Source organism: Carassius carassius, chromosome 33 (assembly GCF_963082965.1).
Source record: "Carassius carassius chromosome 33, fCarCar2.1, whole genome shotgun sequence".
Lineage (NCBI taxonomy): Eukaryota > Metazoa > Chordata > Actinopteri > Cypriniformes > Cyprinidae > Carassius > Carassius carassius.
In genome coordinates this window covers 28,595,131-28,618,981 of record NC_081787.1, presented here as the reverse complement: position 1 = coordinate 28,618,981, position 23,851 = coordinate 28,595,131, and the positions used below count along the sequence as shown (strand labels likewise).

Here is a 23,851-nt window from a genome sequence, read left to right as displayed (position 1 = left end):
ATAAATGTGGAATCTCTGAGGATTTGATGTGAATCAGATGTGTGAAATCTTGTTATCCTCTTCTAGGATAATGTATCAGATAAGCTGACAACTGACCAGATCACATAAATCCACACGGGGAAGTACAGGACAGCATATGGTCTTTTGGCAGGTGTCAGTACACCTGACCTCTGCCAGACTTAATGAACATCGTCTGCTAAGCTGTAGCATTAGGTCTAGGGTTTACTTGCACTAGAGAAGAGGGAAAAATATGCCCAAATGGGATTCCTGTTTACTGAAGCTTCAGCTCTTGGGTGCTGGATTATCCACACATGTGGCCTTGGGCTACTGTAAGAGGAACACAGATGGTGAAATTGGAACATGAATATGATTATAAGCTAGTTTTGCTTTTTGAATATGAAAGCCACAGATCTTGGACATCTTCTGAGGAAGAAAGAAGCTAACTGTCTGTGGAGATGTCAATGTCTCTGACTGTCAGGGTCCACAATGACAGATTTGATGATGACAAGACTTTAATTTGGGGTTAACGATCCCTTTAATGTGCGCTGTGATACACTCTGTCTGCTACACACAAAAACAGAAAGAACCTTCTCTCATTCTCTGCTTTACACAATATTCAGAGTCCGGAAGCACATGTTTTTAACAGCCTGCTGGGACAAAATCATATTTACTGTCTGCTACAAATGAGCACTTCTGAGGAAGAACTAGCTGCTGGATTTGACAAAGATATTCAAGAGTTTTGTTTGCACATGGTATCCTCAAGGCATATATGTGGTATATTTCAGTTATGACTGTGTACTAATCAATACTTATTACTTCTGAATGGAACGATGGTCTTATTATTTGAACATACTCAAGAGCAAACTCATTATATGTTACGGTAATTGCTCTAGAGCACCACAGACCACCACTGTTATAGCTTTACTACCACTGCTAGACATCTTTTACAAGACGGTCAGCAACATCACGAACCGTTCCTGCCGTCAACCTTGGAATCATAATCTATTGATACCACTGATCTGACAGATCCAAGAATACCAGACTCCCCACAACCTACCCCATACAATGACATCTCATTACGTGAAAATGACTTCTCCTCCAATCCATGATCCCACTGTTCTCGAAACAAAGTCTTCACACATACGATACATGATCTCCTGCACTACAAAGACATGACAATAAAGAACTTGTCTTGGCTTGCGTGTGTGACTGCTAGAAACAAAAGGTGTCTGCTTTTTCTCATAATAGTTCCTTAAATCACAGAAATAAGAAGCTTTCAAAAATTGAATGTAAAGTATTAACAAAAGCACAATATGATTTTTTTCTCATCTTCTTACAAGAGAGCACATCACATATCAACAGCACACAGTGTATGTGATTTTTGCAAAAATGACAGTGTAGCTAATATAGGGTTGTGGTTTTGTTATTTTTTTCTGAAAAAATAAATAAATAAATGCAATTGCAGGGAGAGGAAAAAAAATCCACACTTGTGGACATTTGTGATATTATATCAGTATGTCTCTATGATTTTAATAAATATATTATCACAATTATTTATTATTAAAATGTTTTAATTATTATTATTATTAATCCTACAAACAAAAAAACTAAACTTGAAACAAAAAGCATTAATGGAAAAAATATGAATATTATATGTTACTGAAAATTAAATAATAATAATAATAATTTATAATATAACTCAAATATGAAATAGTATTTATAATTCTAAAAATAAATCTTAATTTTCCAATTTTAAACACAAAACTATCAAAATAAAAGTTTTGAACACAAAGATATTAACTGAAGAGCCACTGAATATTCTCTTTTATTAAGAAGCGCTTCTTGTTATTAGTTTGTGAAAATAGCTGGTGCCGAGAGAAGCACAGACGCATCACGTGTAAATGAACATAGTGCCTTGCTTCACTCTGAAACACACTGTGCATATATTCATTCAATTTAATTGCAGCCTTTTCAATTTGAAATCCACACTAAGCCATGTTGCTTAAAGGTGCTGTGTGTAGGATTGACACCAAGTGGTTGAACTAGGTATTGCAGTCCAAATTCAAAATATTGGAGAGGGTTTTTTCTTCACCCGGCCCCTCCTCCTCAGACTTGACACACACGCAGGTTGCCAGATTGACACTTGACGATGAATGAAATGAAATATGCTGTGTTTTCCGCCAACTGGCAAAGCAAGGTGCCGAAACACAACTGGGTAAACAGGCAATGGGCGGGTTTCACAAACCAAAACATCGACAGACATTCCGGCCCTGAACACACATTTTCAAAGAAGAATAACTGACTGTAGCATTGTTTTTCAGATAAATAAGTATATTAACTTGGCATGTTTCTTAAATATCTGCAAACATATTATGGCATTTTTATGCTTTAGTGGAGTCAAAATCTTACATACAGCACCTTTAATATTTCAATTAATTGTGTAGTCCTGCATCTGACTAGAAAACTTATTTTGTCCTTTTCCACTCTCTCATCTCAATGAGGCACTTAAACACCTGAGGTGTGGAAAACAGCATAATAGGAGATCCATCAGCTTACAGTCATAAGTCCAGTGGTCTCTTGCATTTGTGAATAGAGGCAAATGATCAGTTTATCTGCACTGGATGTTGGAAATGAGAGTAGTGTTGTTAAAAGACTGGTACTTCGGTACCAAGTCGCTACTAAAAAAATGAAAATGTTATGATACCAGATTTTTCTTAAGTACCGGTGGTACCAAGTACCCGGTCAACCTGGATTTTCACTGGTATTGGTACCGAATACTGAAATTTTGGTACTGTGACAACACTAAATGAGAGCAAAAGAAACGTTGGATGATTTATTGGCCCTCTATCGAAACCGAGAGCTGAAGGAGGCTGTTTTTCAGTCCCCGAGAGTGGGCCTTCTTTCAGTACTTATCTGTGTGATTGCCCCAGTTCCCTGAGCTGGAACTGAGAGGAGTGTGGTTATGATAAACTAAAGCTTGCAGTGCCGCTGACAGGCCTGAGTCACAGAACAGAAGCTTTCAGGGATTCTGCAGGTTTTATGAAGTTAAACTTAAGACATTTCTAAAGACCAAGTAAAAAATTAAATTAAGGAATGAACTTGATGGGAACACTATACATCATTACAGTCTTTTTAAAGAAAACACATCTTCCCACAATCTGCATTACATTTATTTCATTTATAAAAAAAAAATAACAATAATAAATATATATATATATATATATATATAGCTTAATGCTTGAATATCTGCACCAAATCACTGACATGTAGGATGTAAATTAGAATATTTACCTTAATTTACTTTTTAAAGACCTTTAACCCTTATTTAAACCAATTTTTTTATGTTTATTTTTCTTGTTTATTATTATTATTATTATTATTATTATTATTATTATTATTATTATTTGACAGATAGAAACTGTGATCAAACAGTCTATACACATTTAGACTGTTTTATGCAAAACTTCTGAATCATTATTATTACTATTATATTTTTCTTCTCCACACTGGTCTATTATTGTTGTATTAGCTTCTTCAGATAACCCCAGCGGAAAGAAGAAAAACAAACTGTGCTTGGTCTCTTTACTTTTGCTGCAATAAGAAAATAACCAAAAGTGACATGACAATATAAAGAAGAAAATATGCTATTTTACAGTGAAATACCATGGTTGCTTTTCTTACCCATCTGGTCCAGTTCATTGGTCTCTGTTGAGCTGATCCTGGTCTGTTTGCTGTCCATCAATGGGAGTATGTCCTGCTCGAGTGGGGCTTTGTTATATCACTCCAGCCTACACAGACAAATACAATGATGTTTGACGTCAAGTTTATATATTTATCAATAATGTTAAATGATAAGCTTACAAGGATTCACCAATAAGATGAAACAAGGACTAATGATTTCTCTCTATTAAACTAATTGTAACCAAGACATTTACAGTCTGAAGCTGAAAGCCACAAGGCAAGATGTAAAGAAAGAAACAGAGCTTCCATCACCACAGCAACTGCATGCAACAATTTACTATTCTAGGCTCAATTTAACACCAATAGGACAGTTGTTAACCCCTGGAAGCTTTGTATGTATATCTAGCACTCAACATGTTTATGATAATTACTTCAAGCCGTCACGATATATTCACTGCAGGCAAAAAGAACTGGGTAAAATGACTTCTGAGACTGAAACAACTCGCATGAACAAAGATAACAATACAATGGAGTAACAATTTTGTACGGCGCAGAATGACCGTGTAAGTTCTGACTTGCTGCTATAAGAAACATGACATATAAGTGGTGTCAAAAATCACACAGAAATAGAGCAGATCTGGTACTTGCGTATGGTATTATTAGTATTACATTATTTATATTGAAATAAGCCTCAACTTTTTATACATGTTTTGAGTATTGTTCTATTGTATTTAAATGTTCAAAGTAAACAAATGTTTAAAAACTGATTAAAGTGCAAAATAATTCAAGAACAATAGGTCTCACTTAAGGTCTCATTAGTAAATATTAACATTAACCATGAGAAATAGCTATTTGTGTCACGGCTTACGCTGCTGGAAGGAACACGGAGCCGAGGGATAAACGAAACAAGGATTTATTAAATCAAACAAAGGCAAGGTAAGTAGCAAATTACAGGTGGCAAGTGGCAAGTGGCAAGTGGCAAGTAACAGGTAACAAGCGGACAAGTAGACAAGGAACTAGTAACGAGTAGACGAGTAGACCCGACAAAACAGAACTGAAAGGACAAGGCTTTTATACAATGGATAATGGGGAAACACAGGTGGATGGCATGACTAAATTAACAGGGACATGGAACACATGCGGAAATGACTAGACACACCTGGGAACTAATCAAACCACACACGGAAGACAGAAACTGGGTCACAGGGGCAAAAACACACAAAATGAGTCCAGGTGTGTGACAGTACTCCCCCCTCCCGGTAGGTGCGTCCTCGCACCGTAGAAACAACAAAGGGAGGCGTGGGTGGGAACTTGGGAGGAGGTTCCGGTGGAGGACAGCCTCCCAGGAGGGGGCCAGCAGACAGGGACCACAGAGGAAGGAGCCAGGGAGGAGATGACGGAGGGAGGAGCCAGGGAGGAGACAGGAAGGATCTGAAGCAGGAGGTACCCAGCAGGACCCAGGCCACAGCCATAACGGCCCAAGGTGGGGCCGACGGTGGAAGGAGCCATGGAGGAGGAATGGTCACCGACTCCAGGGACTCGACCCACGGCAACGGAGCAAGTGGAGGAGGAGCCTGAGGCGGAGACGGAGAGCCAAAGAGCCAGGGTGACGGGGAGGCGCCGGAGGTCCTAGGCGGAACAGATGGCTCTGGTGACTGACGCGGCGAAGTGGATCCGGAAGGCCGCGGTGAGGCCAGAGTGACAGAGGACTGAGGCGTAGCCGAGGGGATGAAGGAGCCTGACGGAGCCGGAGGGACGGAGGGATGAGGCGAAGCCGGAGGAGTGGAGTCCCGAGGCATAGGATGGACGACGCCAGACCAAGGCGGAGCCGGAGGGACGAGGGAGCCAGGCAGAGCCTGCGGACTGCCGGGCCACGGCGGAGAGGAAGGAGCTAGGAGCCATGGTGGAGCCGACGGGTCAACGGGCCGAGGCGGAGTCCAGGCCTCAGAGGCTGGAGGCGGAGGTGAGGGAGACGCCGACCAAGGCGTCGCTGGAGGATGGCGGTCCCGCTGAGCTCGCACCACAATGATGGTAGGCTGAGGGCGAGCAGAGGGGCAGCCAGACGACAGCGGAGGAGGAGGCAGGAGTGGGTGGGAGGGTGGGAATTTTGGAGGAGCAGGCATTGGAGTAAGCTCTGGGGCTGGAGCCCTTCCTGGGCTTAACGGAGGATCAGGAGCCCGTCCTGGGCTTAACGGAGGATCAGGAGCCCGTCCTGGGCTTAACGGGGGTTCAGGAGCCCGTCCTGGGCTTAACGGGGGTTCAGGAGCCCGTCCTCGGCTTAACAGTGGATCAGGAGCCCGTCCTGGGCTTAAAGGAGGATCAGGAGCCCGTCCTGGGCTTAACGGGGGTTCAGGAGCCCGTCCTGGGCTTAACGGGGGTTCAGGAGCCCGTCCTGGGCTTAACGGGGGTTCAGGAGCCCGTCCTGGGCTTAACGGGGGTTCAGGAGCCCGTCCTGGGCTTAACGGGCGTTCAGGAGCCCGTCCTGGGCTTAACGGGGGTTCAGGAGCCCGTCCTGGGCTTAAAGGAGGATCAGGAGCCCGTCCTGGGCTTAACGGAAGATCAGGAGCCCTTCCTGGGCTTAACGGAAGATCAGGAGCCCGTCCTGGGCTTAACGGAAGATCAGGAGCCCGTCCTGGGCTTAAAGGAGGATCAGGAGCCCGTCCTGGGCTTAAAGGAGGATCAGGAGCCCGTCCTGGGCTTAAAGGAGGATCAGGAGCCCGTCCTGGGCTTAACGGAAGATCAGGAGCCCTTCCTGGGCTTAACAGAGGATCTGGCATAGGTGAATTGGAAACCCCCTCATTTTGACCCATTTGGCGCTCCACATTTTGCTCCCTCGTGGTGGGCAGTGTCGCCGGCTCTCGCACCTGGTCTGACGGGTTGCTCTCTGGCTCTCCGTCATCGGTGGGCTCGGGCTTATGCCTCGTACCGTGGGGAGATTGTAGGCTGGGCTCTGGGTCCAGAGTGGACCTGGCGAGATCCTCCATTGGGCCGACCGTGAGAGGTGACCCATTTCTCACCAGATTCCACTCTATGAATGCGGCGAAATCCTCCCGAGGACCATCTTCAGGCGACAACGCTCTGCACCTGGAGTTCAGGCTGGCGTGATAAAAGGTGCAGAGCGCGTGGTCCGGGTAGCTGGTGGCATTAGCTATCCAGAGAAACCGTCTGGTATGGTCCTCGAGAGACAGTCCCTCCTGCTCCAGCAGGAGGAGGAGGTATTCGGGGCGATAGAGGGGATCCATGACACACTACGGAAAGAAAAAGACTGTGAAAAAAACGGAAAACAAAACGGAGGGAAAACACGCAGTTTTTTTAACTTTTTAGGTCGGGTCTTCTGTCACGGCTTACGCTGCTGGAAGGAACACGGAGCCGAGGGATAAACGAAACAAGGATTTATTAAATCAAACAAAGGCAAGGTAAGTAGCAAATTACAGGTGGCAAGTGGCAAGTAACAGGTAACAAGCGGACAAGTAGACAAGGAACTAGTAACGAGTAGACGAGTAGACCCGACAAAACAGAACTGAAAGGACAAGGCTTTTATACAATGGATAATGGGGAAACACAGGTGGATGGCATGACTAAATTAACAGGGACATGGAACACATGCGGAAATGACTAGACACACCTGGGAACTAATCAAACCACACACGGAAGACAGAAACTGGGTCACAGGGGCAAAAACACAAAATGAGTCCAGGTGTGTGACAATTTGTTAATGAAGTTATGTTAACATTAGTTTAAAAATATAACTGAATTTGTTCCTTGCTGAAAAAAACAGCATATGCTGGTTAGGTATGTTCTGATGCAGGGGTGCTGGTTTATGCTGGTCCTTTTGCTGGTTTATGCTGGTTTATGCTGGTCCTTTTGCTGGTTTATGCTGGTCCTTTTGCTGGTTTATGCTGGTTTATGCTGGTCCTTTTGCTGGTTTATGCTGGTCCTTTGCTGGTTTATGCTGGTCCTTTTGCTGGTTTATGCTGGTCCTTTTGCTGGTTTATGCTGGTCCTTTTGCTGGTTTATGCTGGTCCTTTTGCTGGTTTATGCTGGTCCTTTTGCTGGTTTATGCTGGTCCTTTGCTGGTTTATGCTGGTCCTTTTGCTGGTTTATGCTGGTCCTTTTGCTGGTTTATGCTGGTCCTTTTGCTGGTTTATGCTGGTCCTTTGCTGGTTTATGCTGGTCCTTTTGCTGGTTTATAATGGTTCTTTTGCTGGTTTATGCTGGTCCTTTGCTGGTTTATGCTTGTCCTTTGCTGGTTTATGCTTGTCCTTTTGCTGGTTTATGCTGGTCCTTTGCTGGTTTATGCTGGTCCTTTTGCTGGTTTATGCTGGTCCTTTTGCTGGTTTATGCTGGTCCTTTTGCTGGTTTATGCTGGTCCTTTTGCTGGTTTATGCTGGTCCTTTTGCTGGTTTATGCTGGTTCTTTTGCTGGTTTATGCTGGTCCTTTGCTGGTTTATGCTGGTCCTTTTGCTGGTTTATGCTGGTTTATGCTGGTCCTTTTGCTGGTTTATGCTGGTCCTTTGCTGGTTTATGCTGGTCCTTTTGCTGGTTTATGCTGGTCCTTTTGCTGGTTTATGCTGGTCCTTTTGCTGGTTTATGCTGGTCCTTTGCTGGTTTATGCTGGTCCTTTTGCTGGTTTATGCTGGTTCTTTTGCTGGTTTATGCTGGTCCTTTGCTGGTTTATGCTGGTCCTTTGCTGGTTTATGCTTGTCCCTTTGCTGGTTTATGCTGGTCCTTTTGCTGGTTTATGCTTGTCCTTTTGCTGGTTTATGCTTGTCCTTTTGCTGGTTTATGCTGGTCCTTTTGCTGGTTTATGCTAGTCCTTTTGCTGGTTTTTGCTGGTCCTTTTGCTGGTGTATGCTGGTCCTTTGCTGGTTTATGCTGGTCCTTTTGCTGGTTTATGCTGGTCCTTTGCCAGCACATGAACAGGATAAACCTGCATTATAGCATCAAAACTTAACCAGCATATGCAATTTTTTTCAACAGGGTTAGCTGTTAGATCAGGTCCATTAACTAATACATTTACTTGTATTAATATAATAACTTGTATTAAACTAGTTATTAAACATTAAAGAGAAAGAAATTAACATCATGATAGTGTTACTTAACAATAAGCCTATAAAGAATCAGAACATTTTCAATCATTGTTTTGGACATGTTTACATTTGAAAATAAATAGCCTATTAAGTGTTAAGTATGCAATAACAATATCATGCATGTTCATTATTAACGCAATAAGCCCCAAGAAGCCGTGGTTTACAGTGAATTTATAACAATTAAGGGGCGTTGTTAGGCACTTCACTTTGCGTCATAAATTCACTGTAAACCACAACTTCACGGGGCTTATTGCTTTTATAAAAGTTTATTCCATATATGTAGTACGGTTTCACAAAATAAAACGGATCAAATAAAGTTTAAAATCTATTTTGATATTAATAAAAACAGTATTCTTCCACCAATATAGTTTCTCAGAATCAGTTGAGGTTGCAGGAAAGTAGTTGCAGAGCAACACACAGAAGTAAACAAAGGTGTGTGTTTGTAGAATAATTTACAACAGCTTAGAACACAGCTCAGCCAATCAGAATCAAGGACCAGAACTATCCGTTTTGTGATATTTTGTACTACTTTATATCAAAACTTGTCTAACTGTAAGTTATGATTATGATTATGAGTATAAAGACCAGTCACTTCTGAGCTCTTTTGTCATGGTTATCAATCGATGGTAACACTTGCTGTGTCCCAATTTGGCCACTTACACTATGCCCTACAAGTATAATGTACTATTTTGTAAATGAAATTTTTTTATTTTTAAGTGTGTAGCAGAATAGTAGGCAAGCATTAGACATACTATTACTTCAAAACAGATATCACTGTCACATAGTTATATGAATCCTATCAACGTGCCTAGTAGTTTTTTTTTTTTTACCCCTTTTTGTGTTTGTAGTTCTGAACAGAATCCTCATCGAAATCCCAATGGATTGTGGGTGATCTTAGCTGTTTATATGTGCATGGATCTGTAGTTCGAACACACCAAGGGCCGGTTCACAGAGAACGCATCTCTGCTTTCGAAAAAATATGTATTAACTGTACGGGCCAGCTGCTCCCCGGCCCTTGACGAATGTGATTCGCGGATTAATTGCACAGCTTAACCATCATAGAGTGAAAGTTTATTTAACTCATAGAGCTAAGTTTCATTTGCATGTGTTTTTAAGTCCTGTCAGTTTAACAGGGCAGAGGGAGAGAGAGAGAGAGAGAGTGCACGCGAGAGAGAGTGCGCGCGCGAGAGAGAGAGAGACAGAGGGAGAGAGAGAGAGAGAGACAGAGGGAGAGAGTGACAGAGAGACAGAGGGAGAGAGAGAGAGACACACAGGGAGAGAGAGAGAGAGAGGGAGAGAGAGAGAGAGAGAGAGACAGAGGGAGAGAGAGAGACACACAGGGAGAGAGAGAGAGAGAGGGAGAGAGAGAGAGAGAGACAGAGGGAGAGAGAGAGACACAGGGAGAGAGAGAGAGAGAGAGAGAGAGAGAGAGAGGGAGAGAGAGAGAGACACAGGGAGAGAGAGAGAGAGAGAGAGAGAGAGAGGGAGAGAGAGAGAGACAGAGGGAGAGAGAGAGACACACAGGGAGAGAGAGAGAGGGAGAGAGAGAGAGAGAGACAGAGGGAGAGAGAGAGAGACACAGGGAGAGAGAGAGAGAGAGAGAGAGAGAGAGAGAGACAGAGGGAGAGAGAGAGAGACACAGGGAGAGAGAGAGAGAGAGGGAGAGAGGGAGAGAGAGAGAGGGAGAGAGAGAGAGAGAGAGAGAGAGAGAGAGAGAGCCAGAGAGAGCGCTCAGGCCGCACGCTCACTGTCTTCAAACAACACAAGTGCTGTCTTGCTCTTTCTCCCTCGCGCATATTAATCAATTGACACGATGGTGTCGATGTTTAAATCAATTATAATGAGAATATAAGTCTGCTCACCCCATTTTTGTTTGTAGGATAAAATTAGATTAGATTTCATATCGCAATATATATCACAGAAAAATAAAATATCGCAATGTCATTTTTTCCCAATATCGTGCAGCCCTAGCGTGAATGCAACTGTTCTTATAATTATTATTAAATGAAAATTTAAGGTTTAATCCAAACCACAAATATTATTTTGAGGAAAAACTCAGGAAAAAAAAAGTAATAAGTTAGTCCAAAGTATATTTTTTTACAGTGTAAACTCAGGGACCCTAGCTGGCCAATATTATTACATTAATGGTACGCATAGTTTGTTTAATAGTTTGTTTATTTAGAGATCTGTGTGTTATAGGTCTTAAAGTGACAGCAGCCTAGTAAACCTGCTGTTGTCTGTGTCATTAATCTTATTAATAAATAAATGAAAAAGAAAAACATACTCACTGCTTTTGACTGAAAACCTTTTATAGTATTAATGAGTGTTGATTTAATTTATACAGTGAAGATGGTGCAGTGTATAATATATTTTTTTATTTCTGTAGTATCTGTAGTATGTGCAATATTATTGTGATCAGATTCTTAGTTCACATTTTACTTCGTTCGCATTTTATCTTCAATAAGCTTGAGAACCTTTTACTTTTTACTGTACATTAGTTAGGCTAGTATTAGTTTTTGTAACAACCTTATTTTTATAGAAAATAACTATGTTGTCATATATATTGTTATTGTGATATCAATCTAATGGAATGGTGATATTAGATGTTGCCAACCACTACACTTGAGCTTCTATTCTAAAAGGATCATAAATAAATAATAAGGTCTGAACAGAAAAGCTGTTGTTATGTTTCATTACTGAGTCAAAGCTGTGAATCTGGTGCGCTGTGCATGTGAGAGCTTGAGGCAGGCGGACAGGAAGGATTGAATTAACCATCTGTTCTCATATACCTCTCATTATTCCTCTGCTGACGCTTACTGCCTCATTCAGAGAGGAGCCTTCACATGTGCATCTTAAAAAACACTGCACATGATTTAGAACAACAGAATTAGTCCATTGTTCTTCAGAAGGTCAATAAAACTAACGGCTTATGTGTTTGAGAACTAAATGGTACATTTCCCCCCAAATTTCCTATTATTTCCCATAGGTAGGACTGGCAATAGGTAGATGTTGTATTTTTACATTTATGTCAGTGTTCTTATTTAGAAAAAAAAAGAGAAAAAAACGTAAGTTAGGGCCATTTTAAGACAATTATTATTTGTAGATTAATTTATCCATTTCGCTATAACATTTTCAATATCATAATGCAAGAAATGTCATTACTACAATGTTAAATAAATAAAAACAAATAGTGTTTAAACACCATTGTAGTATTTTATGTACTGCTTTCATGCTCATTTAAACGGAATAACATACTGTATAAAATACTGCATTACAAATTAACTCTTTCCCTGCCGTTGACAGAATTTTATGGCTATCTGCGTTTTCACTGGTGTATGGTAGGAGGCGCTATTACACATCTACTGAAATAGTTTTAAAACTCTGGATCAAAACATGGCAAAGAAGAAGCAGAAACAAGCGATCGCTTATATAAGCAGGTGCATATGTAAAATAATGCGATCATCAAGCATTAAACAGCATACAGTATGAATGAAAAATGCCTAACCCTACCGACTGCAGTTTTGACTCAGTAATTGGTAAAGGATTGTGCAAGTGTTGATGGAAGTTATCTATTCCATCTGTTTTGATCATCATTCTGAATCTGATCCAGGCATAGTCTTTGACAAAACTAGATTTTCTCAGCTTTTTGTTAAAAATGTTGTTTTTTTATGACACTTGACAACATTCAAATGTTGATTATATTTTGTGTTTGTTTAAAAGCAGGGGCTCTGTTCTTTATTTTGGCATGTTACATGCAACAAATTATCCTGGGTGCCATTAAACTTTTGTGAAAATAATCAAAAACACAGGCGGGGAAAGAGTTAAAATGACTGTATAACTGGTAGTACGAAAAATCCAGATGAAAACAAAAATAATAATCACAAGTAAACAAACAAACGAAAATATCTTGACACATTACAGTAATGCAGCTTGCATGGGAATTTCATGAAAAACATCATGAATGTTTATTATAAAAAATAATAACGTTTTAAATAGTTTTAGATTATATATACCATGTTACACTGCTGTCATGTCAATTCATCCCTGAAAAAGAAGAGCGCCTACAGTATTTTTCGGACTATAAGTCGCACCTGAGTATAAGTCGCATCAGTCCAAAAATACGTCATGATGAGGAAAAAAACATATATAAGTCGCACTGGACTATAAGTCGCATTTATTAAGAACCAAGTGAAAACATTACCGTCTACAGCCGCCAGAGGGCGCTCTATGTCTTCAGTGTAGACTACAGGAGAACTGAGGAGCATAGAGCGCCCTCTCACTGCTGGAGACGGTAATGTTTTCTCTTGGTTCATTTCTCTTGGTTCATGTCAAATTAATTGATAAATAAGTCGCACCTGACTATAAGTCGCAGGACCAACCAAACTATGAAAAAAAGTGCGACTTATAGTCCGGAAAATACGGTACTTGAAAAATTACACATTTTTCAAAGTCTATATATAAGATTACTTATAAAACATTGTGAGGAAAGATTCTGACTAGCAATTAATGAAACGTTAAGAAACTGACACTAGGTTTATATATGCCACTGAACGCAACCGCTAAGAGTGCGCACTGACCAAAAGAGTTCATACAGAAGCGATTAGATCTTGATAAATCGTGCTGCTTTATTTGTCTGTTTAGGTGTTGTGCAGATCAGATTGTGCTTCTCATCTCCTATAAAAAGCCTCTAGCTTCACAGAGATTGCTGCTGAACAGATTTCTCCGGCTGAAGCGACACCGACACACTCGTATCGAGCAGATTGGGTGATTTCAGCCGCTCGGTCATCTTCCTCTCGCTCTCTCTGCTGAGGAGACCCAGTGAGGTGTTAAAAGTTGATTAGGTGTCTAAAGGTCATATAACCGAAGCTGTCACTATCCCAGAGGACTGCAGTCATAGACTTAATGAGCCAAATCCTGCTCTATTTACTTAACGGAGGCCCGGCGCATTGGTCATAAGGGCCAGGAGAAGAATCGCTGTAGCAACAAATGCACTAATTGACAAAAAAAAAAGACAGCTTGAAAGATTATTGAGAGGAAACAGCTAGTAGAGCAAGTACCAGTTAGATCCAAACCTCTCGTGCTATCAGCGCTTACAACAACATCTGTGTGATAAAAAGGTCAGCTACCTGGAATGTTGTCATCATACATACAGTCCTCGTGTTGGATTGAGGGAATTCAAATAATAGGCAGGGCAATTAAACCTGCAGCGATCGATCGGTAATGTCACACAACACACACTACAGCTCAGTGTCGTCAATTCGTTGTCTTTCTCTTCGCCCTTTGCAACAGTTGGAAATAAGCTGCTTTTATTAGGGGTGTTTGCTAAGTCAAGCATCAGTAGTAATACTAGGACCTGATTTGGGAAAAAAAATCAAGGCTCGAGATGTAGAGACCAGATATCACAAGATATCCAGATATCAGGGAAAAGTAGCTAAACGCATTCTGTGTGAACGGCCACTAATAAGAGTCCTAGCCTAGCATCACACTATCAAATACTCAGGAGCATCTGCATTGCAATCCCAGCAGCCCCTAGCTTTGTGCTTGTCAGTTTCAGGCAAGCATCACGCTTGGAACTGATGGACTTGATGGAGATGAGATGTGTTGATGTAGAGCACAGTGTTGTCACTCAGGCATGTTTCACTTTTATGTGCAATGCCAGACTGTATAGATTAGACAATTACTCATTATACTAAATGAGCTCAGATAAATCAGACAGACTGGGCAGCAGTGTTCAGGGTGTTGCACTCGGGTCATCGTCTTTATGAGAGCAATCATTGTAATGTTCAACTAACATCCATGTTCTCCAGGGATCTTCCATGTGTCAGGTCTGAAAGCTTGTGACAGTGATGAAAAAATAACGTGCCAATTTCTCCGTCAAGCATACCGGTCAGCTCCGTTCATAATTGTCTCGAGACAATAAAGACTTGAATCTATCATCTTGTCTCAAGAGAAAAGGTTTTTTTTAATCTGCAGATTAAAAAAAAAAAAAATTCAGCCTTTTTGTTTTGTATGTGCTTGCTGAAGCATCACGGTCCAGAAGTACATTCTCGTCCTGTCTTGGTAAATCAATTAAGCAACGTTTAAATGGATACCTTTTGTTTCAGTCAGAATGAAATAATTCTGATGAATTTGATAGTGTTTATATGAAGGCTAAATAAATTGATCGGGTCGATATCTCTATGTCTTAATATGCATCTATGTGCATTTGATTTGCAAGTATTAATAATTTGATGCAATTGCAACAAATAAAGGTGAAATGTTCATGCACTGCTTAACTACTTACTATGCGTCTATATTTATAAGAAAGAAAGAAACACAGATAAAGTGAAGAAACCACTGATTTTTTTTTAAATAAAAAGGTAAATAAAATGTGTTATCTCTTATAATCATAAAAAAACAGTTATTAATGCTTAATCCTGACATTTGCAATCTGTGGCTCTTTCAATCAGAGCTCTGTACTGATTAGCACACATTAGCTAAACCAGTGCTGGAGTAGCCCTGTCCGCAGCCTGCCAATTAGAGGCATTTTCATTGGAGCTCGCCGCATCTGAAGTGTGACTGGAATAACAACAGTTCTCCAAATGGCATATTTCATCCTGTTCTCTGCCGTGGAAATCCTGGTGGAAGGAGGCTCCCTGGAAACACTGGAGCCAGAAACGGCATGAGAGTGACAGATCAGATGAGTGACATGCTCTCTCATATCTGCACTCCAGGGAAATAACCTCGTAATCCAGCATGCACTATTACACTGGCAGGCAATAGGCTTCATCCTGCAAGGCTATGAAAGCCACCTCATGATTCAGATAGCAGGAAAAGTAACAAACCCTGAGTACTGCAGTACCTGCAGGTGGCTGACGGAGCACGTCTCCGGCTATATGAGTGATCTTAAAGTGACGTGGCACATGAGCTGAAGCAGTGTTTACCTGCTGCTGCTGCTGACAAGGCCCTCGCAACTTGTTACGTTTCCCTTTTTTCCACGCAGCACTTCTAACGCTCCGCTCTAATGGCTTTCCTCATTATCTTTTGAACTCATCGAAAGTGACGAGGAGAAACAGGGAAGGTATGGCTGGTACGTGGGAGGCTCCAACAGGCCACCCAAACATCGACACGTTCAAAATCAGCTAAATACTAAACTATGGAGAAAAGCGAAGGCTTTTGCTGTCGAATTTTGAAGTTACAAAAGGAAAGTATGAGTTGCACATACAAAAGACTTACAATATTGTATTTAAGATGTACAAAATAACACGAGACTGACACACAACATTGTATTCTTAACATCTGCATCTTTCACATGGAAATGTATAAGCATGCAATAACAGATCTGTACTCACATCATTTAGATCTTCACTCAACAGGTTAGAAAAAACTAGATCACATAATCTATTCCTGCCATTATCTTGGGCTCACTGGTCTGCATTATGTCAAACAATTGCATCGACATGGATGCATGCAGGCTTGATCTTTGCCGTGTTTCAATCTTGATACTAGTTCTAGGGTCAGCAAGATATGATTTTGCCAAATTTAGATTTAGGCCAACCAAAACACCTCTGTCTGTCTGTGATTGGTTACTTTGCTCAGCGCTGCAAAAACATGTCGTGAACACTCTCCAGAGCGCAAACACAAATACGCAATAGTTTGCCAATATGCTATTATTACAGCTTCAACTTGGAGAGCTCTTGCTTGTTTTTGTTTTAGCACCCTCTAGCACCCACATAGAACCAGGTCTGTTCATTAAATGCTCACTACATTTAATGCACGCTCCAATAATTGATAGCTTGGGACAACAATAACTAGTAGTTGAAGTAGTTGCCTGCAAATCTGTGAAACTGCTAGTGTAAAGATTATGAGGCAAGAAAACAACTGCATTTCTGTAAAAAAAAAAGGTATTTGTTTTTAAAAATCGGGAGTGGAAATTCTTTGATAGCATGTCACAGATGTTGTTGGGAGAGTTTAATTTGTTTTGAACCCGGAGCATTCCTTTAAGAAACATGTTTTTAAAATGTCAAGCTGACGCATTTACGCATTGTGGCACATATCCTGCGCTGACATTAATTAACTGCACTTAGCAATGAGGGAAATCAGGCCTTTGCATGTTATGTTGTGTGAAACAGCCCACTCACAACACTGGCTTTTCATTCGGGTCCAAGGGTGGCCATTTCTTCATTCGACTCCAGTTAAATCACTCAATGGAAAAGGGTGTTCGGTGCACGAAATGTGCTGCTAAGCTCTCGCTGCATGGTTTGATATTATATTAGCATTACAAAGGTTTTCCCAGAATCCGTGACACACAGCCAGAGGGAGGGGGAAGATCATTTGCTTTTCATAGGAAGAAAATTGCTGTTTCCTCAAGAATGTGACACCGGATTGATCGAAATGGAAGAGCTGTTTTTACACGACAGAGTTTCTGGTTACAGCAGCGTGCATCTATTGCTACATCCTTTAATTCCCATAAGCAACCAGGGGGCAGATAATCAGGCCGAGCTGGCACACGTAAAATCATTGAAGACAATTAACAACTGAAAAACGGTGTTTCTCACATAGCGTGAGTATGCATGTGTTATGGATGGGGAGGTGAGCTCTTCTTGGCGCCAGTTCTCCATGCAGAAGAATAGACTTGGCACCTCTGAATGCATCTCCACTACGGCCCGTTGTCACTCGCCTCTGGTTTCCTGCCAATCGCCTACTTGTCGGAGTGAGATTTGCCACAAAGAAGCTGGCAGGCCTGGGAAACACTGCTGATGGAGTGTGATAATGCAGGCCTTGCCTTCGGATACTTGGATGGCATCAGAGAGCAGACTGAGTCAAAAACAGCTTTACTGTGGCTTTACTGTGCCACACATGCAAAATCGGCTGCGGGTCATTTTGCGAGCACGGGTTTCCAGTGGCGGGGCGATTAAACCGTATCCTTTTTTTAAACTGAATGAAAGCGATGCATCAAAACGACTGTTAAAATGTGTGATTCCGATATAATAATTATTATTAGCCAAGCACTGATTGCCTATGCATTTTAAAAGAAAAGAGTCGACCAGACTTCTCATAAATGATTTTTTTGGAATTCCTCTGAGAACTGATCATTCTTTTCAGGACATCTTGCTTGAATTACCTGTTTTATAACATGCTAAAACATTTGAATGACACACAATCTAGACATTCTACATGAAGTTACTGGTTCCTGAATGGCTGTAGATGTCAAGTCCTCATGCCTTAAGGACTTTAAAGCATGAAAAGCATGAAGCCTTGACATCTACAGCAGAATCCACAGCATGGTCAAGGTTTTATTTCTTAACACTGCATACAGTATCTAAAAGACTACATATTACATGCATCCAATTAGAATGCCCCGATAATTCAAGTAATGGAAGCAAAAATATCCCTAGGTTTTTGTTTTTTTTAATTGATAAGATTTGATATAGTTTTGATAAAGTTTTGCCAAATGTCAATCACAAATGTAATACTGATTATACAATAGTTTAACAAACAAGATGTTAATTGACTGGATTACATTTCTGCACTGAAAAAGTTCCAATCAAAGCTGGAGAGCAGAACATTTGTGCATCTCAGAGCAACACTGTAGTGTTTCATTCCCGAACAAATCTATTTTTGAAATGAATCACTTGAGTCAATGATTCAGTGATCCATTCATAAAGAGAGCCACTTGCTTCTTTCTAAATGAATCAGGTGTTTTAGCCAAATCGTTTTAATGAGTGATTCAATGAATGGCTCATTCAGTCAGGGACTTCCATGACCTAAACCAGCCAAATTGTCATCCCAAAAATACACTCAGCAAAATATTATTTAATTATCATGATCAACAACCCCCCACCCCCCCAAAAAAAGTTAAATCTCTAAAATCCTGATCTTAATCAAACTCTTTTATTCAACCATTCCAAAGGATTTTCCTGACAAACTAAAGCACACTTGTAATAATAACACAGCAAATGTGTGTGTGTGTGTGTGTGTGTGTGTGTGTGTGTGTGTGTGTGTGTGTGTGTGTGTGTGTGTGTGTGTGTGTGTGTGAGTGTGCGTGCAGCATGACATCATGTGACATGAGCATCTGAAACAGCCAATAGAAAGACAGCCAGGAAACGAGATCACTGCATAAGTGGTAGAAGTCAGATATCATGAAGGGCAACTCTGAACAAATCTTAAAATTGGGGAAAATCAAACAGAATTTAAGGGAAAACTCTTTTTTTGAGCCTAAACACTGTACATTGCAATTCTGAATCATTTCTGATGCAACATTGCTGGATATCACCCTCAGGCAATAAATGAGATCTCTGTAAAGACTTGGACAGCAGTGAGAAATAAGGCTGCAACCAACCATATTCAGATCGATTAATCTATCGATTTTTACTCGATTAATCTTATTGATTATTTTCTGACTGGTCGGCTAATCCTTTTGTTTAAGAGGTCACAAGTTAAGAAATTTTCATGTACCTTTGACAAGTCATTGCACTACAAAAAACATCCTAAGTTTCAGAACTCAAAACTTTAGTCCAAAAACAGCTTTTATTGGATCCAAGGTGCAAAAACGACTTGTTTCATATTTTCTCAGTTTGACGTCATACTGCACAACATTTGAGCTGGAAGACATAGTTCTGTTGCTCGTTCTAAATCAGAGATCTCAATATAAAGTCAATCCGATTCTACCAAGAACAAATGATCCACTCTATGCCATACAAATTAATCTCATAGGTCATTACTCTTACTGTATGTCAACAGTGGTGTCTCTTTTAGAGCAGGCGGAGAAACACTAAACATAACTGAAAAATGAAAGAGCAACCGCTGAGTGAATGAAATGTCCCTCTCAGTGCTGTACACATACATGACCGATCTGCTTATGCAGACACAGGCTTTCAGTTCAGAAAGCTCCTCTAATGAAAATCAATTGTATCAATGAGAGCTATTTGAGCTTCTCAACCACTGCAGCACAACAGATCAATTAAGATACTGAAAAATACTCCATTTGAAATGCTTTAATGTGGCAACCTCTTTTAAAATTCAAGCCTCTGAATATAAAAGCAAGCTTATCGGGTCCAAATGTAAAGCAGGCAGATTTGAGTTACAGTAATCTCAGAATCGATTGTAATTTAATGCACTGAGTATGTACATGTGTGTGAAGAATAAAGAGATAAAGCGAGTATGTGAATGTGTGCGTGTGAAACGCAGCGATGTGTGAATCCAAAACCTTCTCTTCTCCTTCTGTGCCATACACGCTGTGTGCTGCTGGCATGGAGAAATGAACATTAACACCAATATCTGGATTACCAACGTCTGATGCACACTTACTTCTATTCAGTGATCTTTTATAAAGCCTTAATGACATGAGAATCCATGGCTGGTTTGACACATCTTATGTTACAGTTAAAGTGCTGTTACTTCAGTTCCAAGTCAATCCTAATTACTGAAGTCTTCCTGTGTGGCAGCGAGTTCTCTCTCAGTTCAGGACTCTGTATGTAAACAGACAAATGCAATTAATAAAAAGGCCCACCGTGACCAGATTTGTGTAAATACAGTTGTTTTGTATTGAAGGGACAGTCCACCCAAAAATGGATCATCATTTACTCATAATGATGTCATTCCAAACCTGCATGACTTTCTTTCTTCTGTGGAACAAAAGATATTGAAGAAACGGTCTCAGTGTTTTTGTCCATACAATGAAAGTCAATGGGGTCCAAAGCAACATTTGAACTAAAAACACTGGGATAAACTCTGAGGTCCAATGCTGTTTCAGTATATGTGTCCCTGGAGCACAAAACCAGTCTTAAGTGTCACTTTTTCGAAATTGGGATCTTTCCATTGATGTGTGGTTTGTTACGAGGACAATATTTGGCTGAGATACAACTATTTAAAAATCTGAGGGAGGAAAAAAATCTAAATATTGAGAAAATCATCTTTAAATTTGTCTAAATGAAGATCTTAGCAGTGCATATCACTAATCGAAAATTATGTTTTGATATATTTACAGTAGAAATTTGCTAAATATCTTCATGGAACATGATCTTTACTTAATATCCTAATGATTTTTGGCATGAAAGAAAAATCGATCATTTTGACCCATACATACTACATATTTGGATATTGCTACAAATATTCCCCAGAGACTTTGTGTTTTTGTGATACAGGGTCACATATATGAAAATTAAAACGAAATACAGTAACACTTTACAATAAGGTTCCATTCATAAACATTATGTAACCGCATTAGTTAATCTCATTTAAACATTTACTACTACACCATTAAAATCAAAAGCTGCATCTGTTAATATTTAATGGACCGGGGCTAACATGAACTAACAATGAACAATTGTAAACAAAGATTAATAAAAACTGTCAATTTATTTGTCATTGTAAGTTAATGTTAGCCAGTGTGTTAAAATATGTTTTTGTGTGTTCTGCAGAAGAAAGTCATCAAGTTTTAGAACTACATGGGGGGAAAAAATATTAATTGTTAATTTCCTGTAAGTGAATGTGAACAAGCAGAGCAAAAACAAATACTAAATAAATAAATAATAAAATAAAAATATATTTTTTGAGTTCAGTTGTATTTATATGCAGTATCTATACATGCATTGTTGTATGAATTCAGTCAGCGTAATGCTTGTGCTTTCTGTCCTCTACGGTTTAGCTGAACAATCAGTGTGTGTTGAATACACACTTGTGCAAATCTTTATAGATAAACACTACTGGTCAAGTTCAGAGTGTTTTTTCAGTATTAATCAGCAAAAACTGTTTTCATCAAAAACAATAACCAGAAACATTTCTTAAGCAGTAAATATTATTCTGATTTCTGAAGATCACGTGACACTGAAGAGTGAAGACTGGAGGAATGATGCTGAAAATACAGCGGAGCATCACAGAAATAAATTACACTTTTTAAATGTATTCAAATACAAAACAGATATTTTAAATTGAAATAATATTTCACAATATTGCATTTTTATTATATTTCTATCAAATGCACAAGGAATGTCTTTCAAAAATCTTAAAACATCTTAACGATTCCAAACTTTTGACCAACAGTGAATATATCGTCTATAGATCATAATGATTGTCATCCATTTGTAAAAATCTATTAACAAACAGACTATTTTAGCCAGGTTTGGGTGTGCTCCATATTTTTGAAGCTTATTAGAGAATCATGTCATTAGCTTAGCCACATGCTAATGTCAAACACCACCTGATTCAAGTCTGCTGTGCTCTTTAGTCAGGTTTTCATTTAGCTGTTAGCTGTTAGCGGATTACTAGGCAATGGGACAGAACTTTCAGACTGAGCTTTTACCCTTCCTAATGTCCTGTATTTACTGTAATATATGTGTCCCTGGAGCACAAAAGCAGTCTTTAGTCGCTGGGGTATATTTGTAGCAATAGCCAAATATACATGTATGGGTCGAAATTATAGATTTTTCTTTTATGCCAAAAATCATTAGGATATTAAGTAAAGATCATGTTCCATGAAGATATTTTGTACATTTCTTACTGTAAATATATCCAAACTTAATTTTTGATTAGTAATATGCACTGCTAAGAACTTCATTTAAACTACTTTAAAGATGATTTCCTCAGTATTTTGATTTTTTTGCACCCTCAGATTCCAGATTTTCAAATATTGTCCTCCTAACAAAACACACATCAGTGGGAAGCTTGTTTATTTAGCTTTCAGATCATATATAAATCTCAATTTAAAAAAATTGACCCTTATGCCTGGTTTAGTAGTCCAGGGTCACATATGTGGTATATTCTGCATACATCCAGTGTTGTATGTTTACTAATGTCGCCCAATTTTCCCAAACTGAATCAGCAAATGATCTATCTCAGATTATAAGAAGGCAATGTGGCAGTACATTTCCAGGCAGTAATCCGTTGTGATCAGTTTGGGCAGATGCAGATGTGAAAGTCACTGCTGCTGCAGAAAGAGAGTGGAAGGCATTGCAAACGCTGGGGGATGCTGAGCTGAGTGTGTGAGCACACAAACAAAAGCTCAGCTACCTGCTACAACCACATACTGACACGGGAAGACGTTCAGCTAAACCAGACCGACCTGCTTGATCACACCTGAAAGGGACAGTTCACCCAAACATTGTAATTCTGTCATTTCCTCACCTTCAGGTTATTCCAAGCCTGTATGAATTTCTTTCTTCCGCTGGTCACCATTGACCTAAATTTTATTTTTCTCATGCTATGCAAGTCAACGGGGACCAGATACACTCTTCAAAATATCATATAAAAAAATAAAGGAACTCTTACAGGTTTGGACCAACTTGAGGGACAGTCAATTTTGAGTGAACGCACGCTCACACAGGAAAATAAATATTCTAACATTCTGACATCAGAAGACTTGAAAAATGAAAATTATGAAAAATATTAATGAACTGATTCTTTAGTGTTTGGGAAAGACATTTGAAGTTATTAGGCGCTGTGAGCTTTACTGATTACTAGCGCGCACCGCTACTGGAGCCATGAACATGAGCCAAGCGCTATTATCATCAATTATCAAAAGAGACACTGTTATTGGTTTCAAGGTTGTCACATACTAACTATTCATGTTAAAACAAAGTAATGCTGTTTGTGTGAACTTTATAACAAGGCATGAGAAGTTTGTGGTATTGTTTTGCAGTGTTAAATATTCCTGAAACTTCCGCCATCACAAATACGATATGAATAATATATATATATATATATATATATATATATATATATATATATATATATATATATACATAAAATTATAAACTGAACAACTACATTTGCATAAAGCACATACTTTGCGGACAAAATTTTTAAATCTAAAATAATAAGCCTGATTAGGGACAGTAAAGATCCATTTCCAAAAGCATGAACATTAAATAACTTGGAGAATATATATATATATATTAATTTTTTTATTTTTTTTGAAAAGTTAACTTTTAAGAAAAGTACGTTTTATTTATCATATGTTGTCATATTTATTGTTATATTACTATTTGCAGTAATTACTGTTTACTTTTCATAGTGTAGTTTTTGGTGAATTGTAGGCCTATTAATAAACTAGGGTAGGTTTGATCCTCAAACATCATTTTAATTAATTACAATATTAATAC

The 23,851-nt window shown here is 39.5% G+C and overlaps 1 protein-coding gene across 1 annotated transcript in view; it reads right to left on the bottom strand.

The window, feature by feature from the left end:
* Window positions 1-23,851, bottom strand: part of LOC132114052 (neurite extension and migration factor-like) — a 54,843-nt gene that overhangs the window by 6,371 nt on the left and 24,621 nt on the right. Inside the window, exon 2 of the mRNA XM_059522181.1 lies at window positions 3,682-3,788. The gene's annotated coding sequence lies outside the window, so the exon portion shown is untranslated. The remainder of the gene's footprint in view (window positions 1-3,681; window positions 3,789-23,851) is intronic.